Here is a 9,173-nt window from a genome sequence, read left to right as displayed (position 1 = left end):
CCTAAGTAAAAAAATTATAAAAACTTGAAAATAAAGAAAAATAAAAAAAATAGTATCTTCTAGATCTAATTTGAGTATAATCTCGACTTCAAATAATACAAGATAAAATTTTTATCCAATCCAACAATTGAATTAAAAATTAAAATTATTTTATATAAAAAAACTCGTTTTATCCATTCCAACAATTAAATTAAAAATTAAGATTATTCTCGACTTCAAATAATACAAATTTGAACAAAATTTGTGTTGCAGGCCCACCCTAAAATTTAAATCTTCTTAAACTGAGGAAACAAAAGGTAAGGACTCAGGATAGTAATTGGATGTATTCCATGCTCCAAGCAAAAAGATAGACTTTGTGTGACAGTTGACTATCATTGACTTCTATGAAAGGAAAAAATGCTGAAGGATGCCGATGCCGTGCCGCCTTGTTCTTAGAAAAACATGCACGCGTAGTGCAAATTATTTTATTCTGTATAATTGTAAATGAATTCCTCATGCTGAAATTCATAAATATGTAATTAATGATATGATTCAGTAGTACTATATCCAATTAGATATGGTTTTAATTCTAAAATCATTAATATTTCTTTCATAGAAAAAAACTAGGGAAACAAAAGGTGAGGGCAATAATTGGATGTATTCCATGCTCCAAGCAAAAAGATAGACTTTCTGTGACAGTTGACTATCATTGACTTCTATGAAAGTAAAAAATGCTGAAGGATGCCGATGCCGATGCCGTGCCGCCTTGTTCTTTAAGGCTGCAAGGCACAAGCTGTATTCTATCTGGAAGCATGATGACAACTTGCATGTCTTTTTTATTTTTCTTAAGCAGAACTCTTCCCCAGTTTACAGATAGCCAACCATTTCTTTAATATTTATAAATCCCTCTTAACTTCGCGATTGTATATATCAAGACCTATTCCTTCTTGCAGAAGAACACAACTTAGAGACCAAGGAAATGAGTGATCCAAACAAGCAAGCATCCAACAAGGGCCATGGCTGCCCCTCCACATCCTTTGCTGGCCTTCCACCGCCACGGTGGCCAATCAAGAGGAAGATTATAGTGGAAGCACTCCAATTCTATTCATCAAGCTCCTCGTCATCGGAGAAAAAGGTTTAGGCTTTTTAATGATGGGAAGAAAAGGGGTTGTTTATTGTTCTTTTTTTTTCCCTCTCTCATGTGATTACTCTTATATTGTACTATGTAGATATCTGATATGCTATATGGATGGTTTTGTAAATATTTCCTACTTGATTATGATCCACTTTGAATTTTTACTGCTATTTATTGATTGCTTTGCTTTGTATTGTTTATAAGTGTTAAAGAATCATCTCAACTCAACAGTTTAAGCTTTTAGATGAAATCCAAGAATATGATTTATATTATTCTCTAACACACCCCCTCAAGTGAAAACTCTTTGGGCTTGAAATTTGCACAGGCCTACATTACTTTGTGTTTAATTTTTATCAAATAAATAGGGATGATGAGATTCGAACTCGAGACCACTTGGTTAACATGGCTTTGATACCATGCCAAAGAATTATCTTAATCCAATAGCTTAAGCTTTTAGATGAGGTCTTAGAATTCTTTGACAGTGAGTTGATTATTTTCTTTACGTTTCTAGGGAAGCATTTTGATACCCCAAGATTTTAGTCTCTCAAATTTGTGCTACAGAATTATTTGGGGATGGGATTTGAAAGAAATTGGTAGTCTAACGATTAATCGGTGATTGAATAGCTTTTACCAACCAACATCTGTTACTTGATCATGAATGATAATGATCTCAATTAATCAGGAACAATCTCTAATGGGTTGAGTATGAATTGATAATATTTAAACATGTAATTATTAAAAGAAATAGAAATATTTGATATATCATGTTTCTCTATAGTAATGCACCTCCCTTTTTAATTTTCATGTTTTTTTTTTAATTTTCTTTATAGGCTTAATTTCAAGAGATAAAGTTTTCAATTAAATTAGAAAGACAAAGTTTAAAGTAAAAGAACAACAATGTAAAACAATGAAAAAATGCTAGTCAATCTCAAGTTCTTAGAATTTTTATTTTGATTCAAAAGTTTATTTTGTTTATTTTTTAATTTTTAAGTGAGAGAGAAAACAGAAACTCACTAAAAAACAATAAAATTATCGGTTAGTCATATTTCAACCATAAAATAAAACAATCTTTGCATTAATAAGTTTCTCTCGAGAGAAGTTTAATGAAGTTTGTTTTTTCTTTTAAAAATAATGAAAAAAGTAGATTTGATTTGATTTTGATTTTTATGATTTTGTTGATTTTTATATTTTTGAATGATTTTAAGGTGATATGGTTTATATCAATTTTCATGGTGTTTTTTACGAGTTTTTGGGTGAAAATTAGTAGCAAAATGGGTTTTTAGGCAACCCCCTCATAATTTTTCAACTGCTAGAGTGGTTATTAAATTTTGAGTAGCAACCTAGCAAGTGTTAAATTGTTTGTTATTGCAGGTAACTTGTTACTTGCTAAATAAAAATGAGAGCAAAAAAACCTAGAACCAAGAAATTTAGGTTTGACAAAAATATTAAATTGAAGTTACTTGGATATAGAAAGTGATGTTATACCTTTAAAAATTGAATTTAACTTGGCCAGAACCTAGGAATTTGGATGTGGAACAGCTAAACTTAATCTTCGAATTAAACTTCGAATTAGGGTCTAGTAGAACCTCATATGACCATCAGACCCATTTCACTTAAATCCTATATGATTGCTTGATTCAATTCGCTTGAATCTAACATGGTTATCAAATTCAAAAGACTTAAAATATTTTATATATTCTTAATATTTTTTATAAAAAAAAAATATGAGAACACGGCCAGTATACTAGTCTTTCATGAAATCTCATCCTCAATATCCTGTCAAGATTCTCTCCAGGTTCAAATCTGTCTCTGAAGAACTGTACAGCGGGATATCAGATTCATATTTTGTTAACTTGCACCGAAGCCAATCTTTAAAAAGCATACAGCTGTTGCAATTACATCAGGAATACTATATAGTTATGATAATAATTATTGGTTCACGAGGGAAGGACATGCAGTGGACTTATTTTATTGGCATAGACGCATTATCTAGAAGGCCTCTAGCATTTTTAGCCTTTTCAATTCAAGTCCAATCCAAAGCCACTGCTGAAAGAACAGGCTACCCATGATGATAAAAATTGATGAAATTTGAGGAGATGCTACACATGTATCATAACGAATTGATCAAGAGAAATGCTGTTAAAAAAAAAACAATAAAAAAGATCCCACTAGCGTATAACTTAGCACCAGTTTTTATGTCAAGGGCCATTTTGAATAAAAATTTACACACAAAATGCCGTTTCACTAATAGTTCCTCCCTGTGGATCGAGCTTCGCAGTTCTCTCCAAAGCAAGCAAACAACGTGCAGGAGGTATTATTTGGTTCAGGTAAACAATCTCAGGCGTGTTGTTATGGGCTGTCGACATATAGGGCAAGTTGAAAGGCTTGCTCCACAATCCCTGCAAGTCTTCATTGCAGAAAAAAGGAGAAACATAAACACACACACACACAAAAAAAAAAAGTCTGAAGCTAATGTTGTGTAATTGTCAGGGGAAATGCACTAACCAGATGACCGCATCCAAAAGCCATGTCTTTTGGGTTAGTCAGGCAAATAGGGCAGACCTTGAACAACATAACATGCATGTTAAAACAAAATCCTGATACAAAGAGGAATCCAAAGGAGGAGAAATTGAGGGGGGAAATACCGGTTCGACTGAAGTAGATGGTTGAACTGTTTCAAAGTTTGTAATGTGTGGAATTGATTTGGCAGCATTATCATGATCAATCACTTCACGAGGAGGTGGGAGTGGCCTTGTGCGTGGACCACCTACTAAATCATGACTGCACGAGTAAAACTGTTTGAAGACTTGAACTCCCTGGTCTGATATCAGATATATATTAACTAGAAAATGAACCTGCTGTCTTACTCTGTATGCTGAAGTCTTTGAGTGGCTCTGTACTGAAGTGGAATTTCCATGAGGGCAGCAAGTGCAAAGGCTGTTTCCTTCTTTGATGCTCCGGTGTTGTCTAACATTATTTTAGTGAAGTTCACGAACTGCATGAGGATAAAAGAAAAGGTATCAGAACACGTGTTTAACTCAGCTGGTCCGAATTCTTTGTTGGCATTATACCAGTCAATATGACAATAATTAAATTGGATCACCAAAGCCTACATGCATTTGTGCAAGTGATATAACTGAAATAAAAATCTCATTTCAGTCACATGAACATGAGTGTTTGGGGGCTTGAAACAAAGCAGGTTTCAAGAGAAAAGCATGTTTGGAATTCAAAGTAGGTGTCATGTATCTTTTTTAAACCATGGTTTTGAAATTCCATGACACTTGTTTTGAAAAGTCAATCCTAAAGATACCCTGAGATTAGTTTGTGAAAAGATGAGGTTTCAAATCTTAATCTCTTCTGACCTTGTGTCATCTAGAGCTGCACGCGCACACATCAAATATACCTGAAAGTTGTCAAATTCACGCTGAGGAATGTTATCATCGAATTGTTGCATTGCATCCCATGGTCCATCCCCAACTCCAACAAAAATAATTGAGAGAGGATGCTTGCTGTTTATAAAATTAACAAGCGTCAATACAGTGATAGAAAACACTAACATTAAAAAATATTACATACACCATTAATTTACCTAGCAGCAACTATGGAGTTTACCGTTGCTTGTTCTTGAGGACTCAACCGTCCAGGAGGAGTATCAGGAGTCCTGGTAACCTAAACAATGAAAGAAAAAATAAAACAGTACCAGCAGCAATTAACAAGAAAACATAGTCAAAATGTGTTCACATTTTATGATAGCTGATGAGAAAGGGATCGATATAAAGCAAGAGTTAACCTGTCCATCTGCAATAATAACAAGAACATGGTACTGACCACTTTTCTCCACAATGTCAATTGCCGCATCAATAATTGCAGCAAATGAAGTTGGGCCTGCAGAAGTAGGTCAAAATTACTATTATCAGTCCTTGTCTTTTGAGAATTTAACACATGAACTTCTCATGAATATGGAATTATTCATCTTTTATTATTCATTCACAAGAATTCATCTCCTCTTAGCAGCTTAGTGAGGAATTAAAAATAATATTAGAAAAGGAATGGATATCATGTTCAATAGGACAGAAAAAAAGATGAAAATCGTGCTTTGAAATAAGCAAGAAGGAAAGAGGGCTGTGTTGAACCTGACAACTTTAAGTGTGGAACAATCTCTCTGTATCGTGCAAGAGCTTCCTCAAGATCATTACAAGGTCGATTATCAGGATAAAAGCTGAATACATACTTATCATGTGTTGATGCTACCAAAAGAAAACAGGAAAGAAATCAATAACCAATCCAAGAAAACTGTAGTACATCGGTGTACAGGAAGTGAAGCCATAAAGAGAGAGAGACTAACCATCACCAAATCCAAAACAAGGTATCAAATTATCTTCATCAAAAGGAGACAGAGTACGGCCAATAATAGAGATTGCTTGTTCATAGGGATTCAGTGTGCTACCAATTGCATGGAGGCTTTTTCGATGAAATGAATGCCTGCCTAAAATCATTGGGGAAAATAAAGTTTTCTCCCACTAATCAGAATAAATAAAAATGGATGTTCAATAGTTTTCAATGGAAAGGAAGAATCACCTGTCCATTCATTACTCTTGGTAAAATCAATACCAAGTATTAAATTAGATGATTCAAGACCAGCCTCTCTCAGGGCAGAAATAACCTGAGAATACACCAAAGTCGTTTTAATTAAGTTTGTTTCACCAAGAGAGGTAATAATTAAGCAGAATGGTATGCTACTCAGAATCTACTTTTTTTCTTGAGATTTATTCTCGTAACCATGTGCAATTTTTGACGATGTTTTTCTTGTGATGACTGTGAACCTCTGACAATTTCCCCACGAATTGCAACATATTTCAGTATCTGTTATCCTTAATTTTTTACTGATTTGTTGTTTATATAATTTTTCAAGAAGTTTTTCCAATCATATTATGCTTATGATCATTGAATTTTGTTATAACTTTCTAGTATGAACTTCATAAATCAAGCACTATGAATTGATCTGATACTTCTGCCATACAGGTTTGCAATCCAGTGCCAAGAACCTCCATCATCCTAAATCCTCTGTTGCCTTTCCCTGCCTTATCACAATCTTGGATCATCACCATCCTTCTGTTAAGTAGGAAGGACGGCGAGGAGCGAGGAAAGAGAGGAAAAAGGAGGGATATTAACCCATCCATCTAGTTGTTTGACTTAAGAGGGAGGGAGAGGACAGAAGCCAATCTGCTGACATTGGACAGGTAGCAAATTACAAGTCAAGAAGGATAGAGTTGTCCTTCCTTTGATTCTCTATCCAGCCAGTTATATTTTGAATACTAACTATTACGCATTGTCAACAACGCAGTCATATTTTGCTGTCTATTATATAATCTTCGGACACTCCTTGCCATCAAACAGTCATGCACCTTTTCATTTTCTTGGAAGATAAAGGAAAAGAGAAACATTATGTTGATAAAGAATTAAGTACCACTACACAGTAGTTCATATCATCTTCTACAATTCAATAAAGGAACCATAAATGATACCTGATCCAATGAGTTGAAATTGTCAGCTATGTAAGTCGGATGCTGCCTGCGTTGATAGTTATGATTCATTGAGCTTTCTGCATAAGAAGTAAATCATACCAATGATCAGCAAAAGTGGATGCCCCATTCCCCATACCTGACAACTTCTATTATCTTTATTTTAATTTAAAAAAAATAATAACTTGCAGATAGGTTAATTCTAGTTATTCCACAGAGACTTCGGTGTTCTGAAGCTGCAACAATGAATCCTTTCAACAGAACAGAGAAAATTAAGACAACAGCATACTCCTGTTGGTTTTGCATCAACTTTGGTTAATACAACATAATTTATTTTATGTACCACCATCTTGACAACCCAATGGTGAGAGGGTGACCACATTCGAAAGTAAAAAATAAAATGTTGACAAAATTAACATTAAGTCAATATCTGATTTCACTAAACCAATTATCACAAAAAAAAATATACCAGATTCAAGCCAGATTAGCCAAGAGCACAAAGCTTCCGCTCTATCTGGCTCTACAAAAATACCTATCTGATAATTTCAACTCTGGGGAACCATTCAAAGCAAGAAAACTGCCCAGAAAAAAATAAAATAAAAAAAGCCCTTAAATGTAACAAAATATTCGTTGCCAATCCGAAATTTGATTGTTGGAAACAGTATTGTACTGTAATTATCCAATCTACTTCCCTGTACTTGCTTCGAAGTAAATTTGGTTGCTAGAAAACTTCAGAAATGGATATGAAGTTAAATTAACCAGTGCGAGTTCTCTTTTTCTATAAGCTTCTAGCAACCTTAAAGAGCACCACACACATAATCCCGTCATAATCATAGCTCAGTTTTTCTTAATTTTAAACCCAGATTTTCCCATAAAAACTCACCCAAAATCTCTATCTCCACATTGCCTAACCAAAAAAGGAAAAACTTTTCATATACCAACTAGTCAAGTATATCAAACAATCATACAGATTAAGCTAAAACTCAAACAGTCTGCTGCTTCTCAATCATCCACAAAAACCCCACCAAACAAAAATAAATAAATCAAAACACTAAATCATCAAAATCCATCAACAAAAACACATCAGAATCCAAAAAAAAAAAACAGAACCATGATAGCACCCACAAAGAAAGATGAAGACTTTTAGAAAGAGAGAATCACCAGATGTCCACAGAGAGTGAGAAAGAGAGACAGAGATAGGAAAAGCTGAGATTCAATGAGAGAGAATTATATGTAGTTCCAAATAATTCTGGTTCTGCTTTTACCGATCTTTTAAAAAGCTCAAGACCAAAGAAGGAACCATGACACGAAGTATTCCTGTTCAGTTGAAGTCACTTTTTATCTGTCTGACCATCTTGCTTCCTTGCTGGCTTTCCCTCTTGCGTGCACAACACCTTCCACGTCTTAAACTTAACTGATGTATTCACTTAAAATTTGAAACTTAACAGAATATTCATGAGTTATTTATTACATACTTATGAGACTGATTTTGAAATTTAATTTAGTTTAAGATTAATTCGTGAATTAAGCAGTTTAATTTGTGGACAGAAGAATCATCTCAATTTTTTTAATTAAAATGATTTTTTATTAATAAAAAATTAATTTAAAATAAAACTAAGCTTTAACTAGATTTAGTTTGAAATTGTATTATAAACGGTGTTTTATAAAAAATTTAAAAAAATTAAATTAAATTTTTTATATTTTTAAATAGTTTTGATATGTTAATTATTATTTTACTTTATCACCATAATTAACGTCATCCAGAATCAACAATTATTATTATACTTTAAAGTGTCCCCAACGAAGAAAAAGAATTATCGACTCGATTGAAATGGAAAAAGGAAGCAATATTATATTATAAAAGCAGCCGAACGGCCAGTAGAAGATTCTTTTTAATAATAAACACTGAAAAGTATGGTAAAAGTATTGTATACCATGCCACTGTAGACCCTTACATAGAACACTATGAATTGCGACGATGAGCTACTTTTTTTTTCCCTCCCTAAACTTTTTTTCTTTGTAATTTTATTCTTAGGGTGGTCAAATTAATGCCCAATTACTTCTAATTTGTTAAGAAAAAATAAAATTCAAAGATAAGGGATCAACATGAAAAAAATAAAAAAATATGTGTTCATTCTAAAGTTGATATGCAAAGTTTGTTTTGATCCTTCTACTTTTTAAATGGTTCATTGGTGGTCCCTTTAGATTTTACAAATAAATTTTGATTTAAAACTTAATTTTTTTTATATTTAACTCGTTGAAAGAAAGGACAGAGAAAATCACCAGGTTATGGTTGTAAAGAAAAACAAATTGTCTATTGACACGTCATAAAAAATATTGTTCTTGGTGTCGACGGATTTCATTCAATGAAAGAAGTTTTGTCTAGGTTTTTTTTGACATTTCCATTAACTAAGAAGGTAAATTTGAGTCTGAGAAGTTTTTTAAAATTCTAATTGATTTTTGGGGTTTTGTCTGATTTTTAGATTATTTCAATCTATTAATGAGTTTATTTAGATTTTTATAGTATTTTTTATATG

General features: G+C 33.0%; 1 long non-coding RNA gene and 1 pseudogene across 1 annotated transcript; one reads left to right on the top strand and one right to left on the bottom strand.

Moving 5' to 3' along the window:
• The first annotated feature begins 326 nt into the window (after positions 1 to 326).
• LOC133672514 (uncharacterized) lies at positions 327 to 1,317 on the top strand. Its single transcript, XR_009834862.1, has 2 exons — positions 327 to 417; positions 720 to 1,317. It is a non-coding gene; the product is annotated as an uncharacterized LOC133672514 (long non-coding RNA).
• A 1,844-nt stretch (positions 1,318 to 3,161) lies between these two features.
• On the bottom strand, positions 3,162 to 6,788 carry LOC133672376 (E3 ubiquitin-protein ligase RGLG3-like; annotated as a pseudogene).
• Between the last annotated feature and the right edge of the window lie 2,385 nt (positions 6,789 to 9,173).

The sequence above is a fragment of the Populus nigra genome, chromosome 14 (genome assembly GCF_951802175.1).
Source record: "Populus nigra chromosome 14, ddPopNigr1.1, whole genome shotgun sequence".
In the NCBI taxonomy this organism is placed as follows: Eukaryota; Viridiplantae; Streptophyta; class Magnoliopsida; order Malpighiales; family Salicaceae; genus Populus; species Populus nigra.
This window is presented reverse-complemented; position numbering and strand designations above follow the sequence as displayed.